At 42.5% G+C, this 19783-nt stretch overlaps 1 protein-coding gene across 2 annotated transcripts in view; it reads right to left on the bottom strand.

The window, feature by feature from the left end:
- Positions 1-19490, bottom strand: part of PKNOX2 (PBX/knotted 1 homeobox 2) — a 330969-nt gene extending 311479 nt beyond the window's left edge. For both annotated transcript variants that reach the window (XM_074015554.1, XM_074015556.1), the window contains exons 1-2: positions 19400-19490; positions 6190-6288 (exon numbers count right to left, since the gene is read on the bottom strand). The gene's annotated coding sequence lies outside the window, so the exon portion shown is untranslated. The remainder of the gene's footprint in view (positions 1-6189; positions 6289-19399) is intronic.
- Positions 19491-19783: the final 293 nt, after the last annotated feature.

The following is a 19783-nucleotide window of genomic DNA, read 5'->3' as shown; positions in this document are numbered from 1 at the left end:
CAGGAAGAAGTTGAATCCCTGAATAGACCAATAACAGACTCTGAAATTGAGGCAATAATTAATAGCCTACCAACCAAAAAAATTCCAGGACCAGACAGATTCACAGCCGAATTCTACCAGAGGTACAAAGAGGAGCTGGTACCATTCCTTCTGAAACTATTCCAATCAATAGAAAAAGAGGGAATCCTCCCAAACTCATTTTATGAGGCCAACATCATCCTGATACCAAAGCCTGGCAGAGACACAACAAAAAAAGAGAATTTTAGACCAATATCCCTGATGAACATCGATGCAAAAATCCTCAATAAAATACTGGCAAACCAAATCCAGCAGCACATCAAAAAGCTCATCCACCATGATCAAGTGGGCTTCATCCCTGGGATGCAAGGCTGGTTGAACATATGCAAATCAATAAACATAATCCAGCATATAAGCAGAACCAAAGACAAAAACCACAGGATTATCTCAATAGATACAGAAAAGGCCTTTGACAAAATTCAACAGCCCTTCATGCTAAAAACTCTCAATAAATTCAGTATTGATGGAACGTATCTCAAAATAATAAGAGCTATTTATGACAAACCCACAACCAATATCATACTGAATGGGCAAAAACTGGAAGCATTCCCTTTGAAAACTGGCACAAGACAGGGATGCCCTCTCTCACCACTCCTGTACAACATAGTGTTGGAAATTCTGGCTAGAGCAATCAGGCAAGAGAAAGAAATAAAGGGTATTCAATTAGGAAAAGAAGAAGTCAAATTGTCCCTGTTTGCAGATGACACGATTGTATATTTAGAAAACCCCATCGTCTCAGCCCAAAATCTCCTTAAGCTAATAAGCAACTTCAGCAAAGTCTCAGGATACAAAATCAATGTGCAAAAATCACAAGCATTCTTATACACCAAAAACAGACAAACAGAGAGCCAAATCATGAGTGAACTCCCATTCACAATTGCTTCAAATAGAATAAAATACCTAGGAATCCAACTTACGAGGGATGCGAAGGACCTCTTCAAGGAGAACTACAAACCACTGCTCAATGAAATAAAAGAGGGCACAAACAAATAGAAGAACATTTCATGCTCTTGGATAGGAAGAATCAATATCGTGAAAACGGCCATACTGCCCAAGGTAATTTATAGATTCAATGCCATCCCCATTAAGCTACCAGTGACTTTCTTCACAGAATTGGGAAAAAAAAAACCTACTTTAAAGTTCATATGGAATCGAAAAAGAGCCTGTATTGCCAAGACAATCCTAAGCCAAAAGAACAAAGCTGGAGGCATTACGCTACCTGACTTCAAACTATACTACAAGGCTACAGTAGTTACCAAAACAGCATGGTACTGGTACCAAAACACAGATATAGACAAATGGAACAGAACAGAGCCCTCAGAAATAATACCATATATCTATAACCATCTGATCTTTGACAAACCTGACAAAAACAAGAAATGGGGAAAGGATTCCCTATTTAATAAATCATGCTGGGAAAACTGGCTAGCCATACGTAGAAAGCTGAAACTGGATCCCTTCCTTACACCTTATACGAAAATTAATTCAAGGTGGATTAGAGACTTAAACGTTAGACCTAAAACCATAAAAACCCTAGAAGAAAACCTAGGCAATACCATTCAGGACATAGGCATGGGCAAGGACTTTGTGTCTAAAACACCAAAGGCAATGGCAACAAAGCCAAAATTGACAAATGGGATCTAATGAAACTAAAGAGCTTCTGCACAGCAAATGAAACTACCATCAGAGTGAACAGGCAACCTACAGAATGGGAGAAAGTTTTTGCAATCTACTCATCTGACAAAGGGCTAATATCCAGAACCTACAGAGAACTCAAACAAATTTACAAGAAAAAAAAAAAACATCAAAAAGTGGGCAAAGGATATGAACAGACACTTCTCAAAAGAAGACATTTATGCAGCCAACAGACACATGAAAAAATGCTCATCATCACTGGCCATCAGAGAAATGCAAATCAAAATCAAAATGAGATACCATCTCACAGCATTTAGAATGGCAATCATTAAAAAATCAGGAAACAACAGGTGCTGGAGAGGATGTGGAGAAATAGGAACACTTTTACACTGTTGGTGGGATTGTAAACTAGTTCAACCATTGTGGATGACAGTGTGGCGATTCCTCAAGGATCTAGAACTAGAAATACAATTTGACCCAGTCATCCCATTACTGGGTATATACCCAAAGGATTATAAATCATGCTACTATAAAGACACATGCACATGTATGTTTATTGTGGCACTATTCACAATAGCAAAGACTTGGAACCAACCCAAATGTCCATCAATGACAGACTGGATTAAGAAAATGTGGCACATGTACACCACGGAATACTATTCAGCCATAAAAAAGGATGAGTTCATGTCCTTTGTGAGGCTATGAATGAAGCTGGAAACCATCATTCTGAGCAAACTGTTGCAAGGATAGAAAACCAAATACCGCATTGTTCTCACTCATAGGTGGGAATTGAACAATGAGAACACTTGGACACAGGGTGGAGAACATCACACACTGGGGCCTATTGTGCGGTGGGGGAGGGAGGAGGGATAGCATTAGGAGATATACCTAATGTAAATGATGAGTTAACAGGTGCAGCACAGCAACATGGCACATGTATATATATGTAGCAAACCTGCATGTTGTGCACATGTACCCTAGAACTTAAAGTATAATAAAAAATAAATAAATAAATACAAAAGAAAAATTCCAAAAATAAACAATTCAAAAGTTTTAAATTGCCAGCTGTTCTGAGCAGTACGATGAAATCTTGCACCAACCCACTCCATCCTGCCAGGGACATGAATCATCCTTTTTCTCAGTGTGTCTAGCTGTATCTGCTGCTGGCCCATTAGTCACTTAGTAGCTGTCTTAGTTAACAGATTGAAAAAACATAGTATGTATATAGGGGTTGGTTGGTACTGTCTGTGGCTTCAGGCATCCACTGGGGGTCTTGGACCATATCCTATGCAGCTAAGGGAGGGATCACTGTACACAGAAAAGCCCCCACAAGAAAGAATTATTCTGCCCAACATGTTAATAGTGCCAAGGTTGGGAAACCATGCTCTTTAGATGAACAATTATTAAGAGAATTTCACTAAAAGTCAACAAGAAATAGGTAGAAGAAGTTTCCAGCAGATATATAGCCTGCCCCTCAAGCTTAAATAGTATAAATGTGTAGTCAATCTAATTGGTTTTTTTTTTTTTAAAGTTTTTTAGTTACATTAAGGAGAGAGAGCTTATATAAATAAATAGTATGGTTCATTTTGAGGAGCTTTGCAAATATTTGCCATGGGTCAATCACTAAAGGTGTTAATATCTTACATTTACTTTCTTAAACTAACCTTTGAGGTAGGTAACTTTTTTTCTAGTTTTCCAGATGAAGAAACAGAAACACAGAGAGGTAAAGTAAAATCACACAGCCAGTAAGGGGTAGAGCCAGGATTCCAACTGAAGCAGTTGGACAAGAGTACCTGTATTATTATTAGGATGCCATGCTGCCTTTAAGGGACCTCTAAAAGTTGCTTCTATTTCTCATTTTGACAGTCTTCAAATGACCTTCCCATTTTGGAGTGTTGTGTCCCAGCAGAGGCTTTTTTTTTTTTTTTTTTTTTTTTTGACAGTCTTGTACTGCACATATCTCCTCCCCTTTACACGCAATGTCCAGTCTTGATTTCAATAATCTATATCCTTGATGCTAAGGAGTAGGGAGATGATCAAGCTTTCCTTAAAGAAAAACTAACTACAGTACCCGATCTATGACCTCTGAGACAACTAGTTTTAATGAAGATCAGCAATCTAACCACTTAGAAATTCTGCAGATGGCCAGCCTGTTTTATGAACCAACGTATTACCCATGTACCTTTCTGAGATGGCAGAATAAGTGAATGCCTCTGAGCACTATTCGTTTTATCCATAAAGGCCTTTTTGACTTCTGATCCCTGATTATGTGCTCTGCTCAGCCTAGGTTTGGAATTATCAACCTCCTAGGATTGAGTTTATCAGGACTTTGCAGAGGTGCTGCTAAGGCACTACCTTTCATGTGCATCAATGCAAGAACTCTGGGAATCCTGATGACTGGGAGTCCTGATGACTGGCCCATGATTCATGCTGTCATGAGAAATGCCTGAGAAACATAGGGAATTAGACACCTTAATTCATCCACAGAACCTGCATGACTTCTGACCCAACTCTGGCACCCGACAGCAGGAGGGCCGTAGGCTAGCAATCTCTTGTCTGTGTGGTAGCTGGTCAAGGTAAAGCTGCTAGAATGGGAAATGGAGAAGCAAACCACTGACCTAAAGGACATTAAGATGAGAAGCAACGGGGAGAGTGCCAACGGACCAGGCTGCCCTGCAGAAAGAGCTTGCACCCTTGCTCTGGTCTCCTCGTTCCTCTCTTCAGCCTCTGGCAGCTCTGCCTCTAGGGTCCAGGGACTCACAGAAGTCCCCAGGGCTTTCATCTCCCAGCTCCCTCCTTTCTCTCCAATTCTTCTCATAGGTCCTTTATCTGCGGCTTATGTTCCCTGGTCCCCAGTGGCCTTGTGCTCTGCTCCATCTTAGATGCCTTAGGTTCAATCTGCATCCACCAAGTTACCTGTTTCCTTGGATATTCACTCTCGGAAAGTCTTTCTTGATTACATGTGGACACAAGAGAAAGACAGGATCAGGACTGGAGAACATCTTTTATTCTGATTATGAAAGTATTTGGTTTTATTTATTTATTTTTTCCTGATCTTGAGTCTGGTTCTTGCTTAAGTATGTAATTGATAGAGTTTATTCCTCAAATCGCTTTTTATATTTCCCCAGTAATTTGAAGCTAATGATTTCCATCACTTTACAGTAAAATCAAGGTTTTTGACATTAGCAGCTTCGGGAGATGCTCACTGAGTAACAGATATTTGGGATTTTGAGGCTAGAGCACTATGGGGGAATTACATATCATCCAGGGCACATGGTCCAATTTACTGGTCTTACATCCCTTACCATCAGAAGAGTCTTGCTTTGTCTTACTTAAATGCACCATCCTCCTGGGCTGTCCATTCCATGAGGAATACAGATGTTCATCACAGCCCCCTCTGGAGACTCTCTCACAACCCTTTAAAATAGGCCCTATCCCACCCTTCTCATACTGCAGTAAGGGGACCTGGGATGGGGAGTAAAATTTATTATACCTTCTTATAGATGAGAAAACTGATGCCAAAGGGGAGAAGGGGCTGTATTAGAGTTATGAACTTGAGAGAAAGGGCCAAGAATAGAGCCCAGATGCTCTGATCCCCAAACCATTGTAGCTCCTTGTTGGAGAGCCTCCATTTTGGAGGCTCCAATGAGAACCTCCATGTTGGTCTCTTGACCATTGTCAAATGTCATTCCCTCTCTGCAACCTATCTGCTCTGGTATCTCCATCAGTGAAGCTGGTGTTAGCTAGCAGGTTTAGTTTGAGTCTTTGATTCCAACTACTTGCTATCAGCCCTACCTACACCCCTCTCTTAACCAAGAGACCAGCTTTCACTCAGCATCTCACGTTGGTTGATTTCTGAGAAGGATGTGGTACTCCTGTCTGAAGCTGTCCTGTATCCTGATTTCCTACCAGGATGATCAAAATTGATTTCTTGCCAGGAGCTAAAGAAGGATAATCCAGCCAGGGCTCCTCTGGGGCAGAAGACAGAGTTCCCACAGGACCACTATCCTCTTTTTAAAGATTATTTGGGGCCAGGCATGGTGGCTTATGCCTGTAATCCCAGCACTTTGGGAGGCTGAGGTGGACGGATTGCCTGAGGCCAGGAGTTCAAGACTAGCTTGGCTAACATGGCAAAATCCCATCGCTACTAAAAATAGAAAAATTAGCTGGGTGTGGTGACACACATCTGTAATCCTAGCTACTCCAGAGGCTGAGGCACGAGAATCACTTGAAACCGGGATGGGGAGGTGCAGTGAGCCAAGAGTGTGCCACTGCACTCCAGCCTGGGCGACAGAGGGAGAATCAATCTCAAAAAAAAAAAAAAAAAAAGATTATTTGGACTTTGGAACTAGTGATCTGCTCAAACAGAGACTTTTAGACTAATGAAGTGATGAAGGGTAGAATGTCTGATGCACTTTGTTCCTTCTATGAGCTCCTTAAGGAGAAGAAAAATACACAGAAGTCTATCTGACTCACTGCTTCAGCGACCTGGAGAAGAGGTGTCATCTGCCATGTCAGTCTCTCATCTGGCTATCATGCTAGGCTTCTTGGAACACTTCTGACCCCAAACAGGACCTAGAACAATGGATGCACATGGAAAGTGCCCAATAAATATTCTTCAAGTTTAATGAAAAGTAGTTTTAGCATTCTACAATATCTCTGTGGTATTCAGAGAACTCTAGCTCCGGTGTAGAGGCTAAAAGACACAGAAAAGGAACTGAAATGAGTTTGGCACTGAGACAGAGTAAAGAAGTGTTTATAGCCTGGTGTGGTGGCACACGCCTGTAGTCCCAGCTACCGGGGAGGCTGAGGCAGGAGAATCATTTGAACCTGGGAGGCAGAGGTTGCAGTGAGCCAAGATCGCACCACTGCACTCTAGCCTGGGCAACAGTGCAAGACTCCATTTCAAAAAAATAAATAAATAAATAAGTGTCTAAAACATGAGCTAGAGATCATGTCTTCCTGTAAAATCCCAGATTCTCCACATGTAATGACGCAGGAGCTAATGTTGGCAGACAGAAGAGAATGAAAACTTATTTCTAAGACTCTCAAATCACTGGAAGTGCTCCATCTCTATGATCCAAGGAACACCCAGGCCTATTTCTGACGAAGAGAAAAAAGGAAATAAAAATTCTTGCTCAGGAAACTAAAAAATTTTTGCAGAGCTGAAGAACTTGCTGTTTCATAGCTTTAGCTAAACACGTCTAGGCTTGATTATCAAATATTAGAATTGGGAGAAACAAGCACTGATGCAAGTAAAAGAATATTCTGCTGCTGATTTAAAGACAAGTGAATCGCTAAATATTTTTATTAGCAGCAAATTTGCTGCTTGCTGGAACTAATTTCACGCCCTGTAGATATGGTGCTTAAGTTGGAAATGGCGTTAAATTGCTCTCTCCTTGAGGCGGGTAGGATTTCTGGTGGCAGCAGCCACTAGATGGCACCAACAAGGTAGCTCCTCAAAGATAGGCAGGTTTGGAGCCAATGATAGGAAAGTCCAGAGGAAGTCCTGCCTTACATTTCCCTTTCTCCTTCGGAAGAAATGCCCGTGCTCCAGATATCCAAACCTTTCAGAAAGGAAGTTGCCTAGAAAGGAACAATCCTCCTAAGGGTCTTGAATTTCCCAGTTCAGTCTTTCTCTAAGCTCGTATAACACTTTTAGTTAGCAAGTCCAGTTTGGCAATCAGTTAGAACTTATACTTTCTTGCATGTTAGCACTATCTCTTCAACCACACCACAGCTTCTAGAAAGGACAGGTTACATTTTATTGCCAGTACTGGAGCCCAGGTGAGTAAACAGTGTGTCCAACTTGCAGCCAAGGAGCTAGACTAGAAGAACTGAGGCAGAGACAGCAACACAAAGGATGAGACCAGGTTAGATCCAAGGCAGGACAGAATGCAGAGGTCACAGCAGAATTGGGCAACTGAAATCAGGTGGGAATTCCAAAGCAGAGGCAAGTCCAGGACTGAGGTCAAGGAATTGCCGTGGCTCTGAATCCTGTAGGTAAGCCAAAGTCAGAGGACACGTTAAATAATAAAGGTCAGAGCAAGCTGTGGGCGGACAAATAAACCAAGGGAATGCAGAACCCAGATGCCTAAGGGAAAAATAAAGCCAAGAGGCCAATAGGTCAAAGTGAAAGTCAGGAAAAACACAATAGCAGGGCAAAACACACACAAAAAAGGTTGACGTACTCATTAATCAGATGTTTAGTGGTCAATTCATGCTAGAACCAAAGTGGGTTCACTAAGAATAAGTTTTGCTATGTTGAACTTATTTCCTTGTGCAATAGAGTTGTGAAGTTGATAAATCTGATCATGTTGCTTACTCTCCTGCTTAAATACTTCTGACTTAGCTAAACCCTTCACCTACAGGATAAAGTCAAAATTCCTTATCTTAGCATTCAAGACCCTTCACACACTTTCTCATCTCTTGACACACATTTCCCTGAACCTGGTACTTAACTCACACTAGAATATTTGCTGTTTCTGAACCATACTGAAGACATTCATTCCTCCATGCTTTGCTTCTCCTATTTCTCCACTCTGGAATTTCTTCCTATCTCCATTCTCTACTTATCTCATGAAAACCCTATGTATTTTCTTTTCTTTCCTTTTTTTTTTTTTCCTGAGACAGGGTCTCACTCTGTCACCCAGGCTGGAGTGCAGTGGCGTGATCTCAGCTCACTGCAAACTCTGCCTCCTGGGTTCAAGCGATTAGCATGCCTCAGCCTCCGAGTAGCTAGGATTATAGGAACATGCCACCATACCTGGCTCATTTTTTTGTGTTTCTAGCAGAGACAGGGTTTCACTATGTTGGCCAGACTGGTCTTGAACTCTTGACCTCAAATGATCCACCACCTCCCAAAGTGCTGGGATTACAGTCATGAGCCACAATGCCCAGCCTAAAAAACTCTGTATTTTCAAGGCTCAGTCAAATGTCACTTTGTGTGTGTGTGTGTGTGAAGCCCTCCTTTCTCTTTCTTCACCATGAAGAATTAATCTCCTCTTTCTCTAGGTTTTCAATATACTTTGTTTATACTGCTACTGTATAATGTAATACATATGAGATGTTACATTATCTATTATGTTGTATATTTATATCTATCATATATATCTATGCCTTTAATGCAAATTAGAGGTAACACATACATTAACTATACCTATATTAATTTGAATCTGGTGTATATATGTCTGTCACCTCTGCTAGATGTCACCTCTTAAAGACAAAACTAGTATCTTTGTCATTTTTGTTTCTACAACACCTAACAAAGAATCTAGAAGATAGGAGGTCAACCAATATATGTTTATTGATGTGAATGAGAGGAAATACCAAATACAGTGTAACTTCATTTAAACAGAATATTTAATAAATCTCTCAGGATTTCAACAGACTGTTTACTAAATCTTCAACATTATGAATAATGTTATACAGTGGGTCATTAGGAAAATTGAAGCTGCCTGAACACATACTCATACTGGAAGGAGGTCTCCAATGCTACCAAGTTCTATCCAAGGCAACATTTTTATTAGTGACTTGGATTAAAACATACAAAGAATTTTTATCAGATGTGAAAGGAGACATACTGATATCATAGGAAACAAAAATGAGACTTTAAAAATGAATCTAACTGGCTCACATGTTGGGCTCCAACTGACAAGGTAAAACAAGGTAAAATTTAAGTAAGTGTAAAGGCCTATATGTAAATTTTAAAAATAAATTGCACATACCAAGTATGGTGGAGATTTGACACAGCAGCAATTAATGTGCAGAAGAGTTAGAAGTTTTGGTTAATCAAAAGCTTTAAAAGCAGTGAGATGTGACCAGTAACAATCTAAGGACATTGAAATCACTAATGGTCATAGGCGTCCAGCGCAGAAGAAGCATCCTAGTAGCATCACTGCACTTCACGCCTTTCAGGGCTGATTTAAAGGATTATGAGTCATTCTAGCACAAGATTCTAAAAGATACACTGATAAGTCACAGTTCCTCCAGAAAACTGTGAGCAGACTGGTAAAGGAGTCTAGAAACAATGAAATAGACAAAGAATGAGGGAGCTCTGTGGAAACCTGGACACTTGAAAAACTGAAAACTAAGGGAAAGTTTGAGAGACATCTTCAGGTGTTTTTAAATGGCCTTTTATGTGTTGCTACAAATGGTAAAACTAGACAGGATGAATAGGAATTGTGAGGAGACAGAGTTTGGCTCAGTGTAAGAAAGAACTTTCTAAAATTTCTGGTCATCCAACAGGGAAGTGGGCAGATTTGGGAGGTTGGGAGCTCCCCAACCTTGAACATGCTCAAGCAGAGGCCAAAGACTAGATAAGAGATTCATGGAAAAATAGTCTTTTTATTGTTTTGTTTTGTTTTATGAAGCATAAATACCTTCCTTTGTAAAATCTTTTAGTGGTTCAACAGAATCTGCAAGATAATGTCTAAATTCCTTACCATGTTATTCAAGCTGTTGTGATCTAGATCCCAATGACCTCCTTCCTGGTCATCTGCCTCTACTCCCTCCTCTGCTTTCGGCTCCAGTATGTCCCATACCAAACACATTCCACTCTGCTTGCCCAGCACCTGTTCTGCCATGCTCTCTCACGCCACTCAGTATTGTGCCTGGAACCTTTTCCCGCTCGCTCACTTTGGCTAATCTGCATTCATCCAGAGAGGCTGTGTCACCTTAGAAATGTCACCTTGGAAGCCATCCCCAAGCCCTCTAGTTTCCTCCTGTGTACCTAGGAAGCACCCTCAATTTGCTACCTCTTGGTTTTTGTTGTTTGCGTCACACAGTGGAATGTGAACAATGTGAAGAAAGGGGCTGTGTCTTATCTCCCTATCCCCCATTTCTAGAATCTGCCTGATGGATGGGAGAATGCTCAGCTTTTGAAGTGAATTGCATCAGGCCTTTATTCCTTAGGTCAAAACATGACCAAGGGGTCACGCAGAATCTGGAGTCTACCCAGTGGGCAATGACCTTCAGAAATAGAGGGTGTGGGAAATCTTGACCAGTTGAAGGCATGGCGATCCCTCTCAACCATGTACCACCTAAAGGACTGCACACTGGGCTTCCTTTTTTCTTTAGGGGCTTTGGCTTCATTCTCTTCATTGCTCAAGTCTCCTGCCTTTTGTCACTCCCCTCCTTTCTTCTCCCTGTCCCCTGCCTACATGTTGGCTAATACCCCCTGACTGTCTCAACCTGGGGGCTTCACTGGCTATGTAATCAAAGCAGTGAGTCCATGTATCATCATTTATTAATTTAAATCACATCTACTGCCTTCAAGGCCTCTGAGTTTTTGTAGCAAACTCATAATGTCAATATTTTCCATTGAGAATTGTTTGGCATGGTGCCACAGAGGTTAGCAAAGCAGGGTTCTGGGGCAGAAAGTCCCAGAACTGAAATCTTCAAGGCTTCTTCTCCTCCTTATGGACAGTGTCCCCCAGCGCCCCCCCCCCAAAAAAAAAGAAAAGAAAGGAAAAAAAGTGGAATATTTGTGAGACTACACTCCCAAGCTGGGCCACACCTAGGAATTTGTGAGCTTCTGAGAATATTCTATTCCTAATCCTGATTTAGCTCTTAGATTTCCATCCCAATTATTTGTTTTTTCAGTCCTAGAATACAGCACTGATCTGTAAAAAAGCTTTTCAGTTTGAGCAACTGAGAGCTCAAATAAGATTCGTCCCCATATTTTAAAATTTCTCAGTTCTGAGTCTGGCCATGTCCTCTTACTCAGAGCTCAAGAACAGTGGTCACACTGCTCACAGCTTCAGCTTGACCTTGTTCTGAAATACCTTTCTGTCAGACAGAACAGATAGAAAGTGGTCATTGCTGTGAACCCACCTGAACGGGAATACTTTCCAGCTGCACAGTGAACTTCAAACTTCATAATGAAGTGCGGGCTCAGCCTTGTCATGTGCTGTAACGATGCCTCAAGACATCTGCTGATACAGAAACCCCGTAGTTCTTCTAAGACTCTTACACTTTCCCATAAAGTATCATGAGTTTTCTAACCCCCGCGACCAAATGTTTCTCTGTAGGCTCCAGCCGAGTTTGCAATATAGATCCTCCTAGCTGTTGCCTGGTATTTTGCCTCTCAAGCACAGGTAATCTCCTTTGCAAGAGCTGAAGGGATCAGAACTCACAGAATCCTCCTCTGGCCAGTCAGTTGATATCTGCTCCCTAGAAAAGATGCCCAGATGGCAAACACAGCGGCTAGGCAGGGCCAATGGGGACAGATTCTCTCTTTTGATGTTTGATGGCTTTATATCCTCCTCCTCTTCTATAGAACAAAGGGACATTAACCCCAGATTATCATCACCCTTGGCACTCTCCAGGAAAGGATGTCATTTTACAGATAAGAGAAATCCTGCCCGCCCTGCAGAGAAGAACTGAAATGAGCCTTCCCATTCCACATACTGGGGAGGAATCATCCAAGGGTTTGGTATTATGGGAATTAGGCCCCCCTGACCATAGACTGCATTCACTGTTATTGGGCTTTACATTTTCTTTTTGGTTTTTGGTAAGTCAGATCTTGTCACACCATTGCTCAAAACTCCTTCAACTTCCCATCTTACTCAGAAGAAAGTCCAAGCTCCCTCAGTGGCCCACAAGGCCCTCTATGGAGATCCTCCCTGAACTTTGCAGTTCTTGGAGTACACCCAGTGCCTGCCTGTCTCAGGGCCTCTTATGCCTGCTCGACCTTTAGCTGTTCCCCAAACAGCTGCCAGCTCACTCACTTCCTTCAGGTCACTGCTAAGATGTCACCTTATCAGAGAGGTCTGCCTTGACCACCTTATATAAAATGGTGCCCTCCTACCCTACATGCCCCTTCATCACTCTTCATTCCTTTTCCTCACTTTGCTTCTTCACAGCACTGAAAACCAGCAGATAGCTGATACATTTATTTGTTGATTATCTGGCTTCACCCACCAGAATATAAGTTCCATGAGAGGAGGACTTGGTTTTGTTCATTCTTTCTCCCCATTATCCAGAACAGTTCAAAGCACACAGTAACAATCAATAAATATTTGTCAAATGAATGGACACACAATGAATGAAGGGCCCTCCTCTTATGCATCCATACTAACGCACATACTGTTACTTGCCTGGTGCCTGGCCAAGAAATATGGCCCACTGCCCTCCATTATGCTGTCAGGGAAACAGAGGACTTAAAATTGAACCTAAAATTCACATAAAGTAGCTACTCTCCCATTTACCAGAACTCCAGCTTTTCAAATGATGCCCAGCATAGAGTTCAACTCCCTCTCTGTCCATCAGTCTTTTCCTACTCTTCAGCTTAAGAAACAGACCTTAGGGCCGGGTGCAGTGGCTCATGCCTGTAATCCCAGCAGTTTGGGAGGCCAAGGTGGGGGATCACCTGAGGTCAGGAGTTCGAAACCAGCCTGGCCAACTTGGTGAGATCCTGTCTCTACTAAAAATTCAAAAATTAGCCAGGCATGGTGGTGCATGCCTGTAATCCCAGCTACTTGGGAGGCTGAGGTAGGAGAATGTCTTGAACCCGGGAGGCAAAGGTTGCAGTGAGCTGAGATCACACCACTGCACTCCAGCCTGGACGACACAGCAAGACTCCACCTCAAAAAAAAAAAAAAAAAAAAAAAAAGAAAGAAAAGAAAAGAGAAAAAAAGAAATAGACCTTAGAACTCTTTCTCAGAGTGAGACACCCTCCCAGCTACCCAATAAGCCAAATGAACCCAATCCTGTGGCCACTGAGTGCCCTAAAACATGTAATTCAGCACTTCATAATGTTAAGGCAAACCAAGCTCCTCATCTGAAACAGCCCTTTCAGAGAATAGACAAAATATCTGGCATTCAGTTTTTGAGCCAAAAGGTTGAATTTTCTCTGAAAACAATTCTGTTTTGTAAGAACTGGCAAATAATTCAGAAATTAAAAGCCTGTTACTTGTCTCATCCATCTCTGAGTCCCACCAAAGAGAGAATCCTCCCCCTTCTCCAACACCAGAGCGGGGCAAAGGCTTTTCAGAAAGTACAATACTGCATTAAAACTGAAGGAAGCTTTCCAGGTTTGCTTTCCGTTCTATTGTCTTATTCTGTCAGCTCCCACATCTCAAAAAATCCAGGCTTAATAATTTACAGCGGAAAGACATTTAATAAATAAGCGGCAAGATTGGAGCTGTCAGCTCCGCACAATGCGGTTGTTTGCATCTTCCTGCTTGGCATCAGCTCCTGCTCTCCCGCTTGCTTCAATGAAACAATCCCATTTGCTATTTTCATAAAATTAGTTCCTCTGCAGTTTCTATGAATCAGAACCTTCTTTGGAAAGAATTATACTGAGATTTCATCACCATCTGAGTTCAATCATTCTGTGAATTTGATGAATTTTTATCATCTCTATAAGTGGCAGAAAAGGTAAGACTTGGGTGGCTGATGTAACTGGGCAGAGAGCTCTCCCCTCACATTGGGTGAGGTCTGACAGTCCTGGGAACCTGGATGGATCTCCACCACCACACATCTGGGCGGCTTTCTCCTCAAAATACATCTCCTTTACATCTATAGTTCCAAATCTTATTAGGGTCATGGACTCTTTTACAAATCTTATGTGACCTATGAATACTCTCCCTGGAAAAGCCGATATATGCCCATGTACACTACACACAAAATTTAGGACACTCCCTCTCCTCTCCATATATATGGCCCATCATGGATTCCAACGTCAAAGCTAGGCGCCCTCTTTTTTTCTAACCATCCTCACTTCCTTTAAGAACTTTAGGCTGGAATAGAAATTCAGTCACCTCCAAAATCCTTTGTAGAAGGAGAAAGAGAAAACATTTTTTTTAAAGAGAGAAGGAGCATAAAAGTGAGAAAGTTTCTTTATGATGGCCATATACTTTCTGAGAAGTAAGAAAAATGGAAAACAGAAGGCAGTTCAAATGAGCTGAAATAAATAATGAAGGCCCAAGGATTCATAAATTGATGCATGCTGCACTGCAGTTGTGTAAATAAGACATGAGATCAAAACTTGGAAAAATTTTGATGAATTCTCCTTGCTTCCAGCCTATCTAACACCTATCCCATCATAAAATAAACTCTACATGAGGAAAGACGCAGTCTGGACGAAAAAACCCAGGACCAGGGGAACTGGGGTTCTAGTATTAATACCACCTCCATCTACTGACTATGCGATTTTAAGCAAGAGGTAGCATAGCTCTATCAATGTGAGATCTTTAAATTAACACTAAATGATTTCCAAAGTTTGTTTCAATTCCAACAGTTTATCAGACATGATTCATTAGGAATCTCTAAGGTAGTAAGAATTAAAACCTTTACTTAAAGGGCCTAATAGTGAATATTTTAGGCTATGGGCCATATAGTCTTTGTGGTAACTACTCAATTCTGCTGTTATAAAGCAAAAGGAGACACAAACAACACATAAACAAATGAGTATGCCTGGGTTCCAGTCCAATTTTACTTATGGAAATCAAAATTTAAATTTGATATCATTTTCATATATCACAAAGCGCTTTTCTTCTTTTGTTTTTTTTTCAAGCATTTAAAAATGTAGATATCATTCTTAGCTTGCAGGTTGTACAAGCTAAGAGTAAGCCCACAGGCCATATAGTTTCCCAACCCTTGATCTATAACATCAGATGAATACTGTGATCCTGAAAATCAAGGTGGTAATTCTGGGTGGCCTTGGAAGGTCAGTAATTTGCCTTCAACTACTTACAATAGCCATTGAGGACATTTTTGTTTACTTGGTTTCTCAATTAGCAAAATTAGTAGTTTTTGAGCCTCAGCCAATAACCAACAATTACTTTAGTTTTTGCTACATTTTCAGACCTGTAGAAATGCTAACATAATCACACAAGAAATTGTGTACAAAAAATTCAGGGCTCACTGGCAGAAAAAGTTTTGATACCTATAAAATGAGCAAGAAAACTTTACATCTTCTCTTGAAATCATTCCATGCCCTTGCTAACGCTAGTGGCCTCTTTGTACTCTTACCCTCTGCTAGGCAGCATAACGAGTGATTGTACACATTTGAGGAGGAAATGAAACACTGGCTTTTGTCATTATTGCTTTGATATTTTTGTTTAGGAGAGAACAAAATAAGTTAAGAACATGGCTTGCATTCATATATGCCATCTATGTGCATTCTACAAGTATAGTATGAAGAATACATACACAGTAGAGATGTGGAGCAATGTGTAGTGGTGCTGTATAACATGGCATGGGGAAGACTTTTTTTTTCTTTGAGACGGAGTCTCACGCTGTTGCCCAGGCTAGAGTGCAGTGGCACCATCTTGGCTCACTGCAACCTCCGCTTCTTGGGTTCAAGAGATTCTCCTGCCTTGGCCTCCCCAGTAGCTGGGAATACAGGTGTGCACCACCACGCCTGGCTAATTTTTGTATTTTTAGTAGAGATGGGGTTTCACCATGTTGGCCAGGCTACTCTCAAACTTCTGACCTCTGGTGATCCACCTGCCTTGGCCTCCCAAAGTGCTGGGATTACAGGCATGAGCCACCATGCCCATCCAGGGAAGACAATTTTTTAAAAGAGAAAAATTAGATAATCAAATAACCAGTCTTTTATAGAGTGAGGGACACAGTTTTGATTCTGAGACAGCAAAGATGAAGCACTAAGATGACAGCACTTCTTTCAATCTCATTGAGAGGGTATGATATCATTTAATTAGAAAACTATTAATAACACCCCTCTCCTAGTTAAGGGGTGCAATTGGGAAGTACTTGGGAGGCGGGTCCCCTCTTAAGAGAGAGAAAACCTAATAATGTTATATCCATTCAGGAAACTGTAAAAAGCTTTGGAGTATCTCCTCATTCATGTCCATTCTTTTATTTATTTATTTATTTTTGTCATCCAACGACTTCTGAACTTTTTCTTGGCTTCCTGCTCCCCAAAGGGTACCCTGCTTCTGCTGGCTCAGTGCCTCAGAACTTTGGTGTTTTTAGTCTCAGACACCACTTTGCCATCCACTATCCTGGACAGTCTTTTGGATGGTTTGCATAGAGTTGCTGCTGTCCAGGGCATCACTACAACTGAAGTCCTCCCCATCTTCCAGCAGGCAGCAGTAGGTGGCAATCTCAGCCTCCAGCTTGACCTTGATGTTCAGCAGGGCCTCATACTTCTGGGCCTGGCACTGCCCCTCTGCCTGGGCCTGTGCCAGCTCTGAATCCAGGTGCAGCAGGGCCCCACTAAGCTGCTCCATATGCATGGCATAGCAGGCCTCCACCTCCCTCAGGCTGTTCTCCAAGCTGGCCTTCAGATTTCTCGTTGAGTCTAGGTTTATCTCTAAGGACTGAACTATACAGCTCAGCTCCATGAATGTCATCTCAGCAGCTCCTATTTTGGTGGACTGCGTGGTGACCACTGTGGTGTGCTCCTCAGTCTTCTGGGACCAGTACTTGTCCAGCTCTTCTCAGTTCTTCTGAGCCAGCTCATCATACTGGGCCAGGAGGTCTGCATGATCTTGCTGAGGTCTTGAGATTGGGGGGCATTTACCTCCGTGGTCAACCCAGAGCTGGCAATCAGGGCTTGTAGACCTTTTACTTCCTTCTCTTGGTTCTTTTTCATGAAGAGTAGCTCCTCCTTGAGAGCCTCCATCTCTGTCTCCAGCAGTAGCCGACTGACATTGGTGTCATCAATGACCTTGTGGAGCCCATGGACGTTGCTCTCCACAGACTGGCACATGGCCAGCTCTGTCTTATACTTGACTCTAAAGTCATCAGCAGCAAGACAGGCATTGTCAATCTGCAGAACAACATAAGCACTGTCCACAGAATTTCAAAGATATGAGCCCTCAAGTCCTTGATTGTCATGTAGTAATGCCCCCAGACTCTGACCTGGGGTCTCTTCTTCTCCAAGTACTCTCAGATTGTGCTCACCAGCCTCTGACTTTTAGTCACCAGAGTCCTCACTCTGTCCAGGTAGGAAGGCCAGGCAGTCATTCAGGCCTTGCATGGTATCCTTCTCATTTTGGATGTCCCCCATTCCTTCCAGACCCCTGGCCATCCCTGCAGCCAGGCCTCCAGACCCCCAGCCACCCCAGAAGCTTATGGAGAAGGACACTGAGGTTCAGGAGCCCAAGCCCCTGAGGCCTGCATAGACTTTGGCTGCGCTGCTGATGGACCAGACAATATGGCTGTGTGGCTGGATGGAGTGCAGGGACTGGTAGTTGGTGGAGGTGGTAAAGCAAATGGTGAAGCTCATGCTACCTAAGGAGAAAAGCCATATGACAGGACTCAAGTTCTGTTGAGCCAAGCCCATTTTTAATTTATAGCTTAACTGAAGCCAGTATGAACATTAGAAGTGTAAGAAAGTTAACTTTTCCAATCTCAAACTTTGAACTTTTGACCACTTTCCTCCAAAATATTAAGGTCTCAGAGTCAGTTCTGACCAACTAGTCTACACATTACTTTCCATCATTTGTCTCCATATTATTCTCCAGATACTCAGTGCTCATTCTTGCCTTGGCCTCTTTGCTCAAACTACTCTCTCTCCCTGGATTCTGTTCCACCTTTCCTGTTCCTACTCATATGCTACGACCCAGCATTAGTTCTAGCTCTATGATAAAGACATACATGCTAATTCCAGCCATAACAAAATATCCCCCAAATAATACAAGGGAAGAAGTGCTCTGGAAACTACAAAATGATCTGCAAATATGAAGTATTATTGTATTTTGGAGAAATTAATTGTACAATAGGGTTGGCCCATTGTTATATCTTGTTTTAAAGTGTTTCCTAGTTGTTTCATGTGTTGTTGACCTAACATTACAAAACCACAGGCTATTAAGACAGGAGTCACATCTCATTTCCGGTATATCTTCACAGTTCCTGACAGAACATAGCTGCAGTCAACACTCAATTCCAGTGAAATGAATTCATCAAAATAATGGATTTCTTAGCCACAGAGCTTCTCACTGGGCCAAGTAATGTTAAGTTGCTAAACACACAACAAATCATTGGTTATGTTATATGACTGCAAATGAAGCCTTGAAAGTAGAATAAATTTGAGAGGTGCAGTTGATGAAATTCAAGCATCTTCTTCTTTTTGGTTCATAAAGCTGTGATTCAGGAGAATTCCTTCAATCAGAGATGCAGTGCTCTAAGATTGAATAGTTTGCTTCATGGTATTTCTGAATTTTGTTTAGGGTCAAAGGTTCAAACGGTGCAACTCTCCAATTTGGTATTGATTTTTGTTTTCCCTTCTTGATTCAGTGGTGGAGCACGTAGCCTGTCTGTCCTACTTCCTTTGGTTGTCCTGATTGATGCATCTTTTGGTCTAACAGGCCATAGCCTCAAAGCAAAGTCATGGCAAGCTTTAGTTGGCAGTAAGGTAACAGCAGTCTGCCAATAGCGTGGGCCAACTCCAGTTCCAGCAGCCTGGCGGCAGAGGGTTTACTTGATGGACCCAGGGCCGCTTCCCCAGTCTGTCCCGTGGGTAGAATGATCCTTGCCTTAGTCTGCTTCGCAAGGCTAATGGAAGAATTAAATGCCAAATAAAATAAGGCGAGATAAAGATAAATGAAGCGTGCTGTTATTATAACTGGTACTTCGTCCTCAGTTCCCTCCAGGAGGGTTGTTGGAGCACCTAATGACCGGGCCTAAGCTGACTTGTCCCCCACATCTTGCGCCCCACTCGACAGTGGGTTGGGGAGTGAGATGTTCATCAGACCCCAGAAAACGCACTTACGTCTAGACAACTGTGCAGCTCTCCGGAGTTTGAGATCTGAGCTTCCCAGCCCCGCCGCTTCGCAGCCTGGATGCGCAATCTCTATGGTGACAGCGAGTGGGCCGGAAGAAGCCTCTCTCTTCCGCCCAACAACCCGCCCTCGGGCTAGACTGACCAATGGCCCAACGAGTTACGGAGAGATTATGTGATTGACATGGGGGGGTGTGGCGTGCAGCTCGGACCGCTGCTACCCAACCGAACTGAGGTCGGGCCAAGGGCCGACAGGCACCGACCAATCGGAGGGCGTAACAAAGGGTGACGAGCCAACCCACCGCGCTCGGCGTTGCCGGGAGCCGCGCTAGGCGTAAGCTAATAAGGAAGAAGTTGGGCGTTGAGAGAGCGACG

This window comes from Macaca fascicularis, chromosome 14 (assembly GCF_037993035.2).
Source record: "Macaca fascicularis isolate 582-1 chromosome 14, T2T-MFA8v1.1".
NCBI classification, from domain to species: Eukaryota; Metazoa; Chordata; class Mammalia; order Primates; family Cercopithecidae; genus Macaca; species Macaca fascicularis.
The sequence above is the reverse complement of the archived record's forward strand: the minus strand, read 5'-3'. Positions and strand labels throughout refer to the sequence as shown.